The following is an 18,591-nucleotide window of genomic DNA, read 5'->3' on the forward strand; positions in this document are numbered from 1 at the left end:
TGACACTCCCGGTTAAATACAAGGAAAAGACTCCCTGATTGACCCATCAATTGACTCCTTAATCAGGGAGTTCATATTCCAATAGGCCAACCTCAATAGCCTGATTAAAGTCTTTGCAGGTGACTGTGTGGAGTTTTCACGTTCTCCCCGTGCCTGTATGGGTTTCCTCCAGAGGCTCTATCCAAAGATGCGTGCGTTAGGATGATTGGTCATGCTAAATTGCCCCTTAGTGTCCCAAGATGTGTAGTTTAGTGGGGTTTTGGGGTGGGCCTGTGTAAGATGCTCTGTCGGAGAGTTGGTGCAGACTCAATGGACCAAATGGCCTCCCTCTGCACTGTACGGATTCTATGACCTCGAGGAAATGTCCAAGCAGAATTAACAACCTTAAGTCTTTAATTTGAACCTTACAGATAATTTTACTGTCAAATAACGTCAAACAGATTTTGTTTATAACTCTTGCTTCAAAATAAATGGATGAGCTGAGATCTATAACCAAGTGAAGCTTGGAAAAGATTGAAACTGAAAGGTAGTTGCTCTCTCTGATGTGTGTTGTATCTGTCATGGCTTTCCTCATCATCTATTCTGAGAGTATTACTTTCTGGAGGTATCAAGTATGTCTACAGAAAAATTGCTCCATTAGTCTAAAGTTGATGTGAACATACAGCCCTTTCCCCCACTTACATATAACTAGGGTAGATTTGTGATCTTTCTATTTCCTGTTGTCAGCTCTGGAGTTAGTAGCATATTCATTATGGAAACAGAAGCTATAGCTTTGGGAGTAGACCTCCTGGACCATCGAGCCTGCTCTGCCATTCAACAAAGTTACGGCTGATCTTCACACATTCAACTACAGTGCCTTTAACTTCACTCTATTCTTTTCCTGCTGCCACCTTGGTCTCTGATGCCCCAAAGCCTGTCCACCATCTATAAAGCACAAGTCAGACGTGTCATGGAATACTCTACTTCCTGGATGAGTACAGCTCCATCAACACTCAAGTAGCTTTGACACTTTCCTGGACAAAGCAGCCTACTTATTTGGGACCCTATCACAAACTCACTCCTTGCACCATCAATGAACAGTGGCAGCAGAGTGTACGATATACAAGATACACTGCAGGAATTGACCAAGCCTCCTTTGGCAGCACCTTCCAAAGCCGTGGTGTCTACCATCAAGCAGGAACAGGACAGCAGATACCTGAGAACACCACCACCTTGAAGCTTCGCTCCAACTCACTCATCATCCTGACTTGGAAATATATCGGCCATTCCTTCACTGTGATTGGGTCAAAATCCTGGAACTCCATTGGGGCGGCACGGTGGCACAGTGGTTTGCACTGCTACCTCACAGCGCCAGGGACCCGGGTTCAATTCCACCCTCGGGTCTGTGTGGAGTTTGCACGTTCTCCCCATGTCTGCGTGGGTTTCCTCCGGGTGCTCCGGTTTCCTCCCACAGTCCAAAGATGTGCAGGATAGGTTGATTGGCCATGCTAAATTAACCTTCGTGTCAGGGTGGTTAGCAGGGTAAATATATGGGGTTACAGGAATAGGGCCTGGGTGGGATTGTGGTCGGTGCAGACTCGATGGGCCGAATGGCCTCCTTCTGCACTGTAGGTATTCTATTCTATTCTATCCCCAACATCATTTTGGGTGTATCTACATCTCAGGGACTGCAGTGGTTCAAGAGGACAGCACACCAACCTTCTTCTCAAGGGCAACTAGGGATGGGCAATAAATGCTGGTCTAAACAGCAAAGCTGTTGCTGCAAATGAATTTTAAAAAAAATTGCCTTTAAGCTTTTGTCCCTTCTTGACTCACTCAGCTCCTTTTCACCTAAGGAGCTGCTTTCTTCTACAACCTTGGCATTTCTCTAATTACTTTTGTACCTACCCGTTCCTGAATCCTCCTAACGCCCTCCCCCCCCACCACACCTCCCCTCCCTTTATGAAATAGATGAGTCAAAAACAGAACAGTATATGTGTACGGTGAGTATTCAATCTATGAACTGAAATGTGTCTGGGCATTGCTTGTCACAATATTGAACCTATCAGCTGGATAGAGGACAAGTAGGTTATGAAGGGCCTGTATTGGTGGAAGTGTCATTCGTCCATTCCAATTTACATTAAATCTATCCTAATCGAATCCATCTGAGAGACAACCTTCTTGCGCTGGCAGTTTTCTTGTGTGCAAGCAGATTTTAGTTCCTCTAATGTTGCAAGACCACAGGGGGTGATTCTCTGGGCCCACTAGTCCCTGGCGGAATCACATGGCACAGAGAATTGGGCATCGGGCAAAAAACGGGTTTGACGGCTTTGAGTCCCCCACCCCGCTGTGCCAGCCCTGATGAAGTTCCCATCCATCGCGAGATACAATTTCAATCCAATTTGAAAGTTATTAGTGGGCTGCAAGCCCTATTCAAACCCGCCCCCCCCCCCCCCCCCGCCCCCCCCAACAGGAAGTCTACTGGGCGCCAATCTCTCCTGGTCCTGAGAATTGTGACCCTGGTGCATATAAATCCAAGGAGGAGGGTGGTAAGGGGGTAAATGTTGTGCCCATGTGCCCCATTGCTGCTGCCGGACTGCAGAGACAGGGTCCCCCAAAGGACCAGCTCAGGCTGGGCAAGGGGTCAGGACTCTCCCCTGGGATGGGGGTCTGGTGGCTGGATTACCTCTTCTATTCCTGAGAAACCTGAAGATCACTCTTGGCATGGTGATTTCAGGCTGCCCTCTGATCTAAATTATTATTCCTGTCTGTGCACTGTGAAACTTTGAAGTGGCCTGGTCACTTTAATTTCCTCTCTCCCTGGACGTTTGGAAGGCTTCCAAATCACAGCATTCTGCAGAAGTGATTCTCCTTTCTCTCCCCAAGAAGCTGCAGGTGTGAGAAGACCCCTTTAAAATTCTCTGACTGACAGGAGAAGTCAGTTTCCTTGGGGGGGGGGATTCCCTTCTCCACAGCTACTCAGTCGGCCCCATCCTTTCATCATTGCATTTTTTCCAAGTCTGTGAACCTGCCTAGAAAGCTCAAAACCCAGTGTTTCTCGCTGGCAAGGGGACTTGGAGTGTGATCGGGAGAATCATGGCCCATTTCTTTTGGATCAAGAGTCACTTTACAACAATGGGTGTCAGTTTAAAGTTTAGTTTATTGATTAGTGTCACAAGTAGGTTTACATTAACGCTGCAATGAAGTTACTGCGAAAATCCCCTAATTGCCACACTCCGGCGCCTGTTCGGGTAACACTGAGGGAGAATTTAGCATGGCCAATGCACCTAATCAGCACGTCTTTCGGACTGTGGGAGGAAACCGGAGCACCCGGAGGAAACCCACGCAGAGACAGGAAGAACGTGCAGACTCTGCACAGACGGTGACCCGAGCCGGGAATCGAACCTGGGTCCCTGGCGCTGTGAGGCAGCAGTGCTAACCACTGTGCCACCGTGCTGAATAACTTAGTTATTCAGCAGAATTGATTATGTAGCTCATAGTGTGGCGACAGATGCAGTTTGCATATAATGCACTGGGCAAAACAATAAGGTGAGCAAAGCATTGGAATGAAAATGTGGAGTGATGTAGGCAAACATAAAATATTGTTATTTTGTGGAAATTGGTGCCAAATGTCAGCGGCGATTATTTGTGGGTAGGGCAAAGCATTCAAGGACCATCTGAAGGAGGCAATCAACAATAGGAGACACCATCATTTGTCAGCAAAGGCACCAGCCCATGATCAATAGGACATTGGGAAGGAGGTGGAGGGAGTTATTGCTGCGTGTGTGACCACGGCAAGCTGATTTCTGCGTAGCAATTGGATGAGTGTTTTGCTTTTTACAGATTGACAAATAGACTGCTTGTGTGGAACAATCTGTTTTTACAGCTACCAGCTAATGGGAAATGGCAGCACTGTGAGCAAATGATTTGACTGTAATGCACCCATCTTCTGTACGTTTGCTGGGGCTTGTGCCAATTCACTAATGGATCAATTTATAAAAAGTACACATTTGACTGGTACCCCAAGGACACTATTCACAGCAGGAAGATCTCTTAAGTGCTGCATTTCAGTGGTATAAGTCAGACAGTGCTGCAAAAATCTCTCCTTTGCACATCAGCATCAGAACATTCATGCTCAGAAGTAATGGTTCCTAGGACAATAGAGATACAAAGGATGCCAGCCCACTAAGAATGTACAACGCAGGGGGTAAGGCTAGATTCCATTGTTAAAGATCTTTTGATGAATTAATCTTTCGCAGTTTGAGCCCAGGAGAGAGAATTGGAAAAGGTTGGTACAATTGTCCCTTCAGGAAGTTAAATGCGGAGAGGAGAATGGAGAATCCTTCCATGAGAGAAGCATAAAGGACCATCTAGCCCATCGATTTTTCACTGAACTCAAACCGCACCCATTTACCTTGTCAACATAATCCCCCTCCCCGCTCCCCAGTTCCTCCTCACACCACAAATGCAGCTTTGCCTCTGAAATCTTTCTATACTCTTCGCTTCTAGGAAACTTAGTTAGTACGCCTTTGGCCAGAATTTTCACTCAGATAGCGAATTCTCTGTGCCTTTGCAAAAATGGTGCCAGAGACCAAATCCTGAAGTCCTGCCCCAAAACCTGAACTCTACCATTTTTGCAGTTCTGAATTTGCCTGGTGGGGTATCCAAAACATGACTTGTGCACTTTAGACCAGGAGGTCTTAAGACAGCTCCAGTACCCTTTTGGATATGGTCCCAGGACACCTTTGGAAGAGCTCAGGTATCCTTTGGGATTGTTAAAAGTAGACATTACTCTGCATAAAAAGTACATCAAATCATTGGGAATGTCAAGCTAATTGAAACTGTCAAGAGAACTGTCAAGGCATTTAAATGTCCTGCCTTTTAAATATTATAAAAGTCAGTCTGCTGTATTAAAATTCAGTGCTTGCTATTTCACTCTGTTGACACAAAGATGAAGACTATCATTACACGATTAGTGCTGCATGACTGATTTCACAATCTATCTCAGTGGGTTCCCCGTCAGTTGGATTGACAACTGCAAGTAGTTATAATCTCTTTGATATGGAACTATGGATACAATTGTTATTTTCATTAAGATTAAAGAAAGTTAAATGTAGCAAATTTTTAAAAAATCAATGCGTTTTAAAAAAAATAATGAATTCATCAATGGGTAGTTATTTAATACCAGCATGGGTCCTGAGGTCTGCCCATGATGGATGTGGGGTGAGTTGACATAGTAGGTGTTAGGGCAAAGAATGGGGGGATGGGGTGGGAGCATGGGTTGGCATGAGTTGAGAATAAGTTGTAATAGGGCCTATAAAGGGACATGGTGGATGGGCAGAGCGTCATAGGTTGGCAAGTAGGGTTTGAGGGACCATGGAGGGTGGTCATAAGTTGGCATGGGTTGGAATGGAGAGGGCATTGAGAATCAACGTGGGGTGAGAGAGTGTGAAGGGTGAAGGCTGGAGGGCTTTATTAACAAAATTCAATTTCTCATTTCTTGGACAAAGTGCATCAGTGCCAGCTTGCTCACCCAGCAACTGCCAAACTCTTTCCAGGGTTGCCTGTAATGACTTCCACTTTGGCTTGCCACCCCGCCCTCCTCCACCCCACCCTCACCCAACGTGAAAATCGGAATTTCCAGGGCATTTTCTTCCCGGGTTGGTTTTGCAGAGCGGGCTATTGCCCCGGTTCTGTGTTCCCGACCAGAATCGATAGTTCAGACCACTTGTGTTGAAGAAAAGAGAGCCCACCCTTCTTATTTCCAATTTTTAAACTTGCGTCTTTGGATCAATTGGAATCTTCGAGACGGAGATCAATTGTTTTCTGTTAGCCAAGGGTATCATGGGATATGGAGCAGAGAATGTGTAAATGACGTTAAGACACAGATCAACCAAGATTGAACTGAATGGTAGAATAGGCTCGAGGAGCTGAATGTTCTGTTCCTTAATTCCCCTGCCTATTCCTCCTCCTTGCAATAAGAAATGATTTGCCTGCATCCACTCTTGTTGATGATCCAAGTGGCACCTTCTGATTCTGTGTTTTCTTACAGTCTCTCGAGCAATCAGCTTGTGTTCAAATTAATTTGGAGGTGTTTGCTTGCTAAATATTTTAAACCTCAGTCCCAGGCTGTGGTAGAATCATACAATCCCTACAGAGCAGAAGGAGGCCATTCTTTTTTTTAAGTATATTTAATAGTGTCACAAGTAGGCTTACATTAACACTGCAAAGAAGTTACTATGAAAATCCCCTAGTTACCACATTCCGGCGCCTGTTTGGGTACACTGAGGGAGAATTTAGCTCTATCTCCCATGATACCCTTGGCTAACAGAAACATGGCCAATGCACCTAACCATTCGGCCCATCGAGCCTGCACTGACAGCAAAGCCACCCAGACCCTATCACCGTAACTCCACGTATTTACCCTGCTAATCCCCCTGACTCTAAGGGACAATTTAGCATGACCAGTCCACCAAACCGGTACATCTTTGGGCTGTGGGAGGAAACTGGAGAATCCAGAGGAAACCCACGCAGAAATGGGAAGAACTCCACACAGACAGTCACCCGAGACTGGAATTGAACGTGGGTCCCTGGCACTGTGAGGCAGCAGTGCTAACCACTGTGCCACCGTGACATCCATGAATGAATTTTATTTAAAAATATTAGCAGCTTTCTAACTCTTTTCTGGTCTCTCCAAAGCATCTTAAAGCATGTCACATACCATAGTGAATGATTGTGACTGGTGTGCAGGCAAATACACACAGCAATATCTCATAAAAGCTAGGGACAAACTACAGCCACACAAGAGCAAAATACCACGGATGCTGGAAATCTGAAATGAAAACAAAAATGTTGGAAATATTCAGCAGGTCTGGAAGTATGTGTGAATGAAATTCATGGTGAAATTCTGTTTGCACGTTCTCCCAGTGTCTGCGTGGGTTTCCTCCGGGTGCTCTGGTTTCCTCCCACAGTCCAAAGATGCACAGTTAGATGGATTACCATGCTAAATTGCTCCTTAGTGTACAAGTTAGGGGGATTAGTGGAGTAAATATGTGGGGTTATGGGGATAGAGCCTGGGCGAGTCAGAGAGTTGGTGCAGACCAACTGAATGGTCTCCTTCTGCACCGTAGCAATACTATGATTCTATAAATTCACTGGGGAATAATAATTCCACTTGCCATTAGTCCTTGTTAACTCTGCGGCTGAAAATTTCCTGTCCCACTTGCCGCGGGAATCGTAGCGGGCAGGACAGAAAATTCAACGGGCCATTTATAGGTCTGTTGACCTTGGGCGGGAATTTCCGGTCTTTGGGCATGCGTGGCTGGAAAATCCTGCCCTGTCTTTCTCTCCCTGGCTTCTGCCAGACCTGCTGAGTATTTCCAGCATTTCCGTTTTTATTTGGGACAAATTATTTGTCCCTTTTTCGAGGCTGAAGACCTACATGGTTGATCCTTCATCCTTTCCCTCTGATGAGAGATAACTCTTGTTGCCCCCATCCCTCCATTCCTCCCCACTTATGTCACATTCATCAGAATTGGGCATGCTACTCATGAGCTAAGTGAAAGTATTCAGGGGTCATTGTGGAATCTTATGATCTTGCTAAATTATGGTGGATACAGGTTTTTAAAAATTCATTCGTGGGACATGGGTGTCGCTGGCTGGCCAGCATTCATTGCCCATCCTTAGTTGCCCTTGGAGGGCAGTTGAGAGTCAACCTTATTGCTGTGGCTCTGGAGGCACATGTAGGCCAGACTGGGCAAGGACAGCAGATTTCTTTCTCTAAAGGAAATATTAGTGAATCAGATGGGTTTTTCCAACAATAGTTTCTTAATTCCAGATTTTTAAAAATTGAATTCAAATTCCACCACTGCCGTGATGGGATTCGAACTCGGGTCCCCAGAGCATGAGATGAGAATGGTTCCCCCACAACGTGTAATGAAACAAATTGATCAGATAGCTTAGAGAAAGTAGCAAGACTATGATATGCAGCACGAGGGCCCATGGCGTTTAATATGACATGGCTGATTGATGGGTTACATCATTGAAGCTTGAAAACAAACACCTTCAGAAGAACCTAAAGGACTATCTGCTCCACTAAGACTGGCCCACAGTATTGATACTTGGAAAATCCTCAGTACTCCAAGCCTACATCATTTCCAAGGATGTCCGGTGGCATAGTGGGTTAGCGTCCCAGCCTCTGAACCAGAAGTTTCAGGTTCAACTCCCACCCCAGGACTCGCTGGCCAAGGTTCACAATGCAGCCAAACAGGAATATCAACCTGAAAAGTCCTTCCAACACGTGACAATGGACGGCAGTAAGAGCGGGAGAGATTTCTGGGAATCCATCCTTGGGAGAGAATGGTGTGCCTCTATTGTCACTATCCAAAGCTCCAGACCACAAAATGCATGTACAAGTGTATGTTGTCACATCAACTGGATTCCCCGAGTAAGCTGTAACATACCACCAGTTCCCTCTCATAGAATCCCTGCAGTGTGGAAGAGGCCACTCGGCCCATTGAGTCTGCACCGACTCTCTGACAGATCATCTTACCCAGGCCCCCTCTCCCAACCGATCCCTGTAACCCCACACATTTACCATGGCCAGTCCCTCTAACCTACACATCTTTGGGCTGTGGGAGGAAACTGGAGCACCCGGAGGAAACCCACACAGACACGGGGAGAATGTGCAAACTCCATACAGACAGTGACCCGAGCCGGGAATCGAACCCGGGTCCCTGGCGCTGTGAGGCAGCAGTGCTAACCACTGTGCCAACGTGAAGCCTGATTGCTAAGAGAAGAATACTATCCAGGTCACCCAAATCACCCGGAGTCGGAATTGAACCCCACCTCCCCTCCGCAGCTATTGGGGGGAATTTTCCAATTTTGTTTGCTGAATGTAGCAGCGGTAGCCCTGATGCAAAAAAATTAAAAAAGGAACCTCCCCCCCACCCCGTCCCCCACCCCGTCCCCCACCCCGTCCCCCACCCCGTCCCCCACCCCGTCCCCCACCCCGTCCCCCACCCCGTCCCCCACCCCCGAATATCACTGGATATTGCCCCAAACGGAACACCCACCCACACATCACTGCCCCCTACCCCCCGCTGCCCCCACCTCCCTCAAACACCACTCCCTGGCACTGTCTGGGGGCTGTTCCAGGGAGCAGTGGCAGTGCCCCCAGTGGCGGAGATGACCCTTTCCCTTCTGAGCGATGCACTGACCTGAACTCCTCTGGTGGGTTCTGCTTGCCTGGTGCACAATGTTAGGGACCAGTCGTAATTCATGTTGGTGTATAAGCCTGATATTGCCGTTACGTCCCCTTTGGGTCAGTACTGATGGAGTGCTGCACTGTCGGAGGGTCAGTACCAAGGGCGCGTTGTACTAAAAGGGGTCCATGCTGTCTGTGGTTTATATAAATGATTTAGACTTGAATGTAGGCTTGAATGATCAGCAAGTTCGCAGATGATATGAAGATTGGTAGGGTGGTAAATAGAGAGGATAGCCTTAGATTACAGGAGGATAGAGATGGGCTGGTCAGATCAGTGCAAATGGAATTCAATCTGGATAAGTGTCAGGTGATGTGCTTGGGCAGGACAAACAAAGCAAGGGAATACACGATGATTGGCAGGGCCCTGGGAAGCACCAAGGATCAGAGGGACCTTGGTATGCATGTACACCAGTCCCTTAAGGTAGCAGGACAGGTGGATAAAATGGTTGAGGGCATATGGTATACTTACCTGTATTAGCTGAGGCATTGAGTTTAAGAGCAGGGAGGTTATTCTGGAACTATATAAAGCATTGGTTAGGCCATAGCTCGAGTATTGTGTGCAGTTCTGGAATCCACATTATAGGAGGGATGTGATAGCAGTGGAAAGGGTGCAGAGGAGATTCACCAGGATGTTGTCTGAGCTGGCGAGTTTTTAGTTATGAAGAGAGATTGGATAGACTGGAGTTGTTTTCCTTGGAGCAGAGGACACTGAGGCGGGTCATGATTGAGATGTATAAAATTATGAGGGATAGAAATAGAGTAGACAGGAAGAAAGTTTTCCCATTGGTGGAGGGATCAATGATCATAGATTTAAGGTAAGGGGCAGGAGGTTTAGAGGGGATGTGAGGAAAAACCTTTCCATCCAGAGGGTGGTGGGAGTCTGTAACTCACTGCCTGAAAGAATGATAGAAGCAGAGACCCTCATAACATTTCAGATGTATTTAGATGTGCACTTGTGGTGCTCGGGCACACAAGACTATGGGCCAAATGCTGGAAAGCGGGATTAAAATAGTTGGGTGGTTTCTCTTTGACCAGAGCGGACGCGACGGGCTGAAGGGCCTTTTTCTGTGCTGGAGACCCCTATGACTCCATCATTGGCGGGGTGGTGAGGAGGGGGCGGGGGTGGGGGGGGGGGGGGAACAATCGCTACAGGAAACCCCGCCAGCGTAAATTGTGTTTTGGGCCCCCTGCGGGATTTTACACTCCTGCTGCTGATCCTGCCAGCGGGGATTGGAGAATCCCCCTATTGTAATACCGGGGATGGAGAAGGAAATTGGGAGAAAAACAGAGGCAAATCTTGGATGGCTTTGGTTAGGAGGGGGAGAGTGGGGGAGGTGTTAGGAAACCAATAAAACTTGTTATGGCTTGTCTGCAACCCTCCACTCCGCAGAGTTTATTCACTCGGTGTAAACTAATGGATAAAAAATAAAAATAGTGGCAATGAAATCCACTGGAGACAATAGTTTCATCTGTCATCATCAAAATTGCCACTCAGAGAATTAACAATGTTTTTCAGCATAGTTTCCTGAAATGCACACGGTGGAACAATATTGCGGCAATTTTATGTTTGCGGCAAACCCCAGTGAGGTTTCTGAATAGTTTGCACTGTTTTGTATTATTCTAACATGATAAACATACAGACTGTACTGCACTTTTATCAGTAGGAAATAAATTAAGAATCCTCCAGCGGCCTGCAATTTGCTGTAATGCCTACTGCCTTGAGCTTTGGATGTTATTGCACATTTCCAGTTATTACTTTAACCTCGGAGCCCTACTGTTTGCCTTCAGTTTACAAGAGAACAGTGCAGATCTTTGGGTAGATGCATCCTTTCAAAGCAAACAACCGAAACCAAAGCAGAAACTTTTGCCTGACGGTTATCGCAGTCCCAGGGCACCACAGCAAGTGTTCCTCAGTGAAGTGTTCACAGCCAGACCGACTTTAGCTGCTTCATCACCATCCTGCCTCTGGGAGTCCTGCCCAATTAAGCACAGTGGATCGGTACTTCAACACTGAAGGATCTATAGCCCTGCCATCAGAAATGGGAGCCGCTGGCGTAGATACTTGAAAGGGAGGGCACCGCAAGATGCAACGCTTCCACGGGTGACCTTGATGGGAGCCATAGAAACATAGGAACTAAAAGCAGGAGTAGGCCATTCAGCACTTCGAGCCTGCTCCACCGTTCATTTTGATCATGGCTGATCATCAAATTCAATATCCTAATCCCCCCTTCCCACCTATCCCTTGATCCCCTTAGCCCCAAGAACTATAACTAACTTCTTGAAATCACACATTTTGGCCTCAACTACTTTCTGTGGTTGTGAATTCCACACATTCACTATTCTCTGTGTGAAGAAATTTCTCCTCACCTCAGTCCCTTATCCTCAAACTATGACCCCAAGTTCTGGACTCCCCCACCATTGGAAACATTCTTTTTGAATCTACCCTGACTAACTCGGTTAGAATTTTCTATATTTCTATGAGATCCCCTCTCACTCTTCTAAACTCCAATGAATACAATCCTAACCGACTTAGTCTCTCCTCCTATGACAGACCTGCCATCCCAGGAATCACCTTCGCTGCATTCCCTCTATAGCAAGGATATCCTTCCTCAGATAAGGACACCAAAACTGCACACAATACTCCAGGTGTGGCCTCACCAACACCCTATACAATTGCAGCAAAACATCCCTATCCCTATACTCAAATCCTCTCGCTATGAAAGCCAACATACCATTTGCCTTCTTGACTGCCTGCAGTACCTGCGCGCTTACTGTCAGTTGACTGGAGCCATGGTCACAACATTCTGGAGTTAACATTAATGACAGAGTGATGGCCCCCAATATGCTGTTTCTATCTCTCGATTGGGTGTCCCCTTTAGCTGGGGACCTGCATACCAACCAGAAAATTGCCATTCACATTGGTACAATGGCCTTACCAGGCTCTTCAAGATGCCCAATTGGCTAGCTGCTGTTTGCGCACACCTTGCTGTTTCCCCGCAGCCCAGTGTGTGTTTTTTAAAGTTTAAAATTTATTTATTATTGTCACAAGTAGGCCCACATTAACACTGCAATGACGTTACTGTGAAAATCCCCTAGTCGCCATGCTCCAGCGCCTGTTCGGGTACACTGAGGGAGAGTTTAGCATGGCCAATCCACCTAACCTGCATGTCTTTCAGACTGTGGGAGGAAACCGGAACACATGGAGGAAACCCATGCAGACACGGGGAGAATGTGCAGATTCCGCACAGACAGTAACCCAAGCCAGGAATCGAACCTGGGTCCCTGTGTACAAATGTTCTGGAGGTAACGACATGCTGGCAAGCTGACATGCTAGCTGGTGGAGGGTTGGTGGCCCATGCCCCCTCCTCGCAGCCCTTTGGAAATTTGGCCTTACAAACTCAACAACGTCACACTGCCTTCCTGTGATAAAAACATTTTGCAAAAGATAGTGAACAAAAGATGGTGTTGCCAATGTTTGGTTTCTGATGGCACAGGAACTAAATATTCTTTAGCCAAATGACATCTGATGCTGTATGCTGTGGAAATAATGAATATCACCGAGTGTGGTGACCATTTCAAATCTTGACTGCAGTCTAACGTTATTGCTTGACTCATGATTAAAGTAATGAATTGACTTTTCTCTGCCCTGCTAAGGATCTGATTAACCGTATCCAACCAGACTGATTGTCTAATTACTTCTCCTCAGCCCACTGATTGTGTTATTTGTAGGATTTTTTTTAAAGACAGCATATATCACAATTTGGACCAAACTAGATATCTTTAATATAAAAGCAATTGTGCTTAGGTTGGAGGGGCGTCATTGAATGGTGCGCAAGAATGGGATCAGGCTTAATTAGGACACTATGTATGGTCAAACAGCAACGTAACACTTACTGACCCAGTCTCACACATGGAGTATGGCCATGTGGACACTGTGGTGGCACTGCTTGCATTGGGAAGGCACAGTGGCACAGTGGTTAGCACTGCTGCCGCTCAGCACCAGGGACTCGGGTTCGATTCCCAGCTTGGGTCACTGTCTGTGTGGAGTTTGTACGTTCTTCCCGTGTCCGCGTGGGTTTCCTCCGGGTGCTCCGGTTTCCTCCCGGTGCTCTGGTTTGCTCCCACAGGCCATAGATGTGCGGGTTAGGTGGATTAGCCATGCTAAATTGCCCCTGAGTGACAGCAGGACTAGCGAGGGTAAATGCATGGGATTATGGGGATAGGGCCTGGGTGGGATTGTGGTTGGTGCAGACTCGATGGGCTGAACAGCTTCCTTCTGCACTGTAGGATTCTATGAACTCAGTGCACCCGGGACCTCACCTCATTGTGCCCAAAATGGAGTAATGGTTGGGGAGGGAAGTGGTTGTGGAAATTTTTTTAAAATTCATTTATGGGATGTGGGCGTCACTGGCTGGGCCCAGTATTTATTGCCGATCCCTAATTGCCCTCCATTTCAGAGGGGTATTTAAGAGTCAACCATTGCTGCGGGTCTGGAGTCACATATAGGCCAGAACAGGTAAGGACGGCAGATTTCCTTCCCTGAAGGACAAGAGTGAACCAAATGGGTTTCATGGTCATCATTAGACTTTTTAATTCCAGGTTTGTATTGAATGGGATTTGAACCCGAGTCCCCAAAACTTGCCCTGGGTCTCTGAACAATACCACTATGCCACCATCCCTCCTGTAAATAAAATAGCATTAAAATAACAAAATAGCATTAATTTTGACGATGTCATCCCTATCAATTACAGCCCCCTCACCCTCACAGTATAAATCCTGTCCTATTTTCCTCATCTTCAGCTCTGACATAGGGTAGTCCTGACTTGAAACGTTGGCTCTATTCTCTCTCCACAGATGCCGTCAGACCTGCTGAGATTTCCCAGCATTTTCTGGTTTTGTTGTAGTATTAAACCCACTTTGATGGGGAGACGATGGCCTAGTGTTATTATCACCAGATTATTAATCCAGAAACTCAGCTAATGTTCTGGGGATGCGGGTTCGCATCCCGTCACAGCAGACGGTGGAATTTGAATTCAATTAAAATAAAATCTGGAATTGAGAATCTACTGATGACCGTGAAACCACTGTCAATCGTCAGAAAAACCCATCTGATTCACTAATGTCTTTTAGGGAAGGAAATCTGCTGTCCTTACCTGGTCTGGTCTACTTGTGACTCCAGCCACAGCAATGTGGTTGACTCTCAACTGCCCTCCAAGGGCAACTAGGGATGGGCAATAAATGCTGGCCCAGCCAGCGACGCCCATGTCCCACAGATGAATAAAAAAAAACTTGAGCAAGAGAAACTGGGGTCTTACTTCACCCTCACTGTAGGGTTCAATCATTCCTTTGACTAGATGAAGACGGCAGTGGTACGGAGTTTAAATGAATTTATTTTATTGAATAGAACTTAAAATTAAATCACTACAAAAGCGAAAAGCGAAAAGCTAGGGGGAGAGAGAGAGAGAGACTGGCTGCTTCTGGCAGTCCTGTGCTGATCAAAACAGAACTCAAAAACAGACTGAACTCAACTGAAAACATAGATCTGAAACTGCAATATATGTGATTCGTTATCTTGTTATCGAAATTGTTTGGCACATGCTGTCTCTGACTTGGAGAAACCGGCCTGGCAGATGTTGTTTATGAAAAGCCTGTTTTGTTGGCATTGTACTTTTCAAAAGTGCAGTCAATTTTCTAGCTAACCCAGCATGCCTTCTGGGTTTTAACATGTAGTTAAATCTGAGTTAGTTGATTTTTTTAAGCTTAGCAGTTAAATGTATTGCATAGGCAGAAATATCTTAAAATGAAGTCTTTGCACAAGTGAAGTAAACCATGCACAGGATCAACACTCACCAAGAACTGTTTCAGTTCTTGTTACTTGCAAGCTGTAAGAATGTTGAAAGAAAAAATAAATGGGGAACACTATCCTTCATGAAGCTGCTAACAAGGCAATGAGAGATGAGGTAATCAATACACTTCTAATTTGAATTACATTAAGTGTGTGAATTGCGTCTGTCACATGGGCTAGCTTTGTGATATGGTTTAAGAACTTGGAATTGGTGCTCATTTGAGCTGAGCTCACTCAGTTTAACACAATCTAGTGCAGGCCATTCAGCCCCTCAAGACTGCTCCATTATTCACTCAGTGGGCGTGGTGTTCCAAGCATTGACTTTAGAAGGCCACAGAGGCTCAACAAAACTAAGCACTGCCAAGTGAGGTGGTTGAGGCAGAGACGTTAGCCACATTTAAGATTTATCTGGCTAGACACATGAACAGACGGGGAATAGAGGGATGCAAGCGGTTGGTCTAGATAGGACATGATCGGTGCAGGCTTGGAGAGCCAAAGGGCCTGTTCCTGTGCTGTACTGTTCTTTGTTTGTTCTTTGTCAATTAAACTTTCAAGAACGAGATTGTTGGGTTTTTTTTGGATAAAGGTAAGCAAAGATAGGGAAGTGGCGTTGAGGTACAGATCGCGCATCCAGTAAATGGACAGTAGGACAGGCTTGAGGAGCTGAATGGTCCACTCTACATTTCAATGAAAGCTGAATTAGCTCATCAAAGAAGCACCAATTCCAAATTCTTAAACAATATTGAAATCCAGGCTAATGTGACAGAAGCAATTCATACACTTAAAAATGCAATCCAAAACAGAAGCTTATTGATTACCTCATCTCTCATTGAAGCTGCTAACAAGGCATTCATAAATTATTTAGGTCTGATAAAATAAAAGAGCCACTTACGGCTGTTGTATAGATTGTGCTGATGAATAATGGAAGCCAAACATGCAGTGTAGAGAGTGTAGTTCCCTCGATGTTCCAAGTTGCAAAGGGCTGCTTTGGGCAGAGGCATTAACAGGGACTGCTTTAAACAGGAAACAATTAATAACAATTTATGGGGAGCAATTTGCGCAGAAAAACAAACCAGCAATGAATATTTAAAAGGAAATGCAGTGCATTGAAAAACAATTAATAAATGATTAAACGAATATGAATGACTGTGCAGAAGGCAACCCAACTGGGCTCATCATTCTGATTAAAAAGTTTAAAATACAAAATTTGGAATTGCATACATGTTGATGATATGTTACCAAAGCTTTTTATATTGCATTCATGAGGACAAATACAAGAATGTCAAATTTCAAATCGTCACAACAATATATCCTCTCTGTGGTACAAATTGGGCCCGATTTTACCACAACGGGCGCGAAATCGTGGTAAAGTTGGGCGTCGGGCCTAAAAATGCAGTCCAGACCCGACCCAAGGCCAATCGCGCCTTTACCAACGGCCGATCCGGGCGCCGATCCGGCGCGCGCCCTGGCCAATTTAAATGCATTTGCATGCATTTAAATCGGCATAATGAAGCCTGCGCCCAACTTACCCAAGGATTCCCACTTTACGAGGCTCCGATCCGATCGGCGCCCGCGCATTTACCATGTTCCTGAATTCAAGTCCGATAGGGCTTCAACTCAGCAACTGAACCACCGAATCGCCCCCGACCACCCTTCATGGACTGCCCCCGCGGACCACCCCGGCAGCCCACCACCCCCCCCCCCCCCCCCCCCCCCCCCCCACCGATCGGACCACCCTGGGACGCAGGTGGCATCTCTTGCCTGAGGGGGGAGGGGAGGTGTGACGTCTCTGCCCCGGGGGGCGGGTAGGGGGGATGTGACATCTCTTCCCTGAGGGAGGGGGGTTGGGGGGGGATGTGACGTCTCTCCCCTGAGGGGGGGGGAGGGGGTAAGGGGGGGATGTGACGTCTCTGCCCCTGGGGGGGGGGGGGGGGGCGGAGACATCACATCCCCCCCCACCACCCCCCCAGGGAAGAGACATCACATCCCCCCCCCCCCCAGGGAAGAGACAACACATCTCCCCCCCCCCCAGGGAAGAGACGTCACACCCCCCTACCCCCCCCCCCCCATAAGGGAAGAGATGTCAGATCCTCCCCCTGCCCCCCCACCCCAGGGAAGAGACGTCACATCCCCCCCCTGCCCTCCCCCCCAGGGAAGAGACATCACATTCCCCCCCCCACCCCCCCCTCCTCAGGGAAGAGACATCAGATCCCCCCCTATCCCCCCCAGGGAAGAGACGTCACATCCCACCACCCCCCCCCTACCACCCCCCCCCCCCCCCCCCCCCAACCAGGGCAAGTCAAAGGCAGCACAGACAGCAGTGCTGTCAGCACTACCTTTGACTTTCGCGCTCGGGCGCGCTGAGTGCTGTCGGCTTCGAACTGCGCTTGCGCAGTTCGGTGCTCCGACAGATACAAATGCGGTGGGCCCTGCCCCCTGACCCGCGCCGAAAAAAGGCGTATGGGGGCGCTGGAGCGTGGCTGCCAGGCGCGGGTCTGATTTACGACCGCACCCGGCACTTAGAGCCGATTTTGGTAAAATCGGCCCCATTGTTTGTGACTATTTGAAAATTTGGTATTCTTGTATTTGTCCTGATGAGTGAAAATTGAAAAGCTTCAGTAACATGTCTCTCTTTTCATAGAACCATAGAATCCCTACAGTGCAGAAGGAGGCCATTCAGCCCATTGAGTCTGCACCAACCACATTCCCACTCAGGCCCTCATCCCGTGACCCTGCATATTTACCCTGCTAAACCGCCTGACACGAAAGGTCAATTTACTATGGCCAATCAACCTAACCCACACATCTTTCGGACTGTGGGAGGAAACCAGAGCACCCGGAGGAAACCCACGGAGACACAGGGAGAATGTGCAAACTCCACATATAGAGTGACCCGAGGCCAGAATTGAACCCGGGTCCCTGGTGCTGTGAGGCTGCAGTGCTGACCACTGTGTCACCGTGCTGTCCTCAGCAATATTTGAGTCCTGTATGCGAAGCGACTTTGTAGCCAATGTGTGTCATAGAACCTTGCAGCACACAAGAAAGCCATTCAGCCCAACATGGCTATCCTAGCTCTTTGAAAGCATTACCCAATTAGTCCTGCGCCCTCCTTTTTAAACTCCACACCCGCGCAATTTTTCTTTTCTTTTCAAATCGATACCCAATTCCCTTTTGAACTTATTATTTAATTTGCTTCCACCACCTTTCAGGTAGTGCACTTCTAATCATTGGCTGAAATGGAACTGAATATCAAACACTGTGGGTAATGGATGTCTGATCCAGTATCACCTGTTCTGCACCATCGCCCAAGATGAATTTAATCCCTTACTTCTAGGCTTACTCTTGGGCAAGTTTGGATCAGTTTATAGAGTACTACAGCATGAGCCAACCACTCCAAGAGAGGCAGAGGGTTAGAACCCAACAGAATTAAAGATGGTAAAAGCGAAATTTTAGATTTTTGGTTCAAAAACAGAAAATGCTGGAAAATCCCAGCAGGTCTGAC

The 18,591-nt window shown here is 47.0% G+C and overlaps 1 protein-coding gene across 1 annotated transcript in view; it reads left to right on the plus strand.

Annotated features, from left to right (window-relative positions):
- The window catches only part of lrrc3ca (leucine rich repeat containing 3Ca), a 53,540-nt gene that overhangs the window by 33,551 nt on the left and 1,398 nt on the right, over nt 1-18,591 (plus strand). The gene's annotated exons all lie outside the window — the stretch shown is intronic.

The sequence above is a fragment of the Mustelus asterias genome, chromosome 11 (assembly GCF_964213995.1).
Source record: "Mustelus asterias chromosome 11, sMusAst1.hap1.1, whole genome shotgun sequence".
Lineage (NCBI taxonomy): Eukaryota > Metazoa > Chordata > Chondrichthyes > Carcharhiniformes > Triakidae > Mustelus > Mustelus asterias.